Source organism: Penaeus monodon, chromosome 19, assembly GCF_015228065.2.
Source record: "Penaeus monodon isolate SGIC_2016 chromosome 19, NSTDA_Pmon_1, whole genome shotgun sequence".
Taxonomy (NCBI): Eukaryota; Metazoa; Arthropoda; class Malacostraca; order Decapoda; family Penaeidae; genus Penaeus; species Penaeus monodon.
In genome coordinates this window covers 39,984,726-39,985,831 of record NC_051404.1, presented here as the reverse complement: position 1 = coordinate 39,985,831, position 1,106 = coordinate 39,984,726, and positions in this window count along the sequence as shown.

Below are 1,106 nucleotides of genomic sequence, written 5' to 3'. Positions count from 1 at the left end.
CTTAGTTGTGATACCCTGTGCAAAGTCAGCACAGTTCTTATTATAAAACGGGGAACCATGAAAAAACATATGAAATTTTAAAAGGTTTGAAACATAGATCGTCATTTCTTTTAAGTTTCCGTGATAAGTATGAGTTTTTGAAGTTAATGAAACAAGAAAGAAATAATAAGGAAAAGGGAAAATAAAATTTCACTTAAATAATCAAAATGTCAGCGTGAAAGGGAAGAGGAGACGGTAAACCACAATTTTAAACGCACAATAATCATATTTATTTATTTATTAAGGTTTTATGCCATTGAAAATATTAAATGCACATTTCTCACTGATTAATTTAGAATTACATTTCCATTTGGCACATCTAATTTGTATGAGAGATAAAGAGAAATTCAAATAAATGTAGGCTTATCAACAGGCTCATTTGATGGTGGAAAGAGTATTTGTGTTGAATTAATCCACGATTTCGAGTGCCTTTTCTTATCTTCTTGGTATTGATATCAAATTGTCGTGTATTTTGTAAGGTTATAGTTACCCGCTGAGAAAAAGCTTGAGCAGTAAAGTTTTCTTTTCATAGTTAGGCAACACATGGCCATTTGTTATCATTTTGCTATTAAATCGGATTATCTTGTTTATTTGATTCAGATATGTTTAATGTTATTTTAAAATAACTGACAATAATGTATTATAGAGCATTTCTCAGCATCGCACAAGCCAAGGACTCAGTAGTGAGTGTGGGGGGGGGGGGACTAGTTGAGGGGTTATTCCTGGTAAATGTTCCTGAAGTTACATTAGCAAAGCAGGGAAGTGAAATAAAATGAACACGAGAGGGGTTTCAGGAGAAATTTGGTGATACTTTGAAATCGGGGTGAGATTCTCAATTGTGTAAAAACTTGGTAGTCATCCCCGCTCACGTATCGTCTTTAAAAAATCTGTTTTGGCTTTCACCTTACTGCATTCTCATTAACATAATGAATACGTATCGCATTCATGCTCAGAATGTCTTTATCTTTGCGCTTTCTATTCTTCGACGAAAATATACCCTTTAACAATTTTGAAAAACTGTTATTCCTAATTGGTATTTCGCGTGATTCATAAATTAGTTCTGCTTC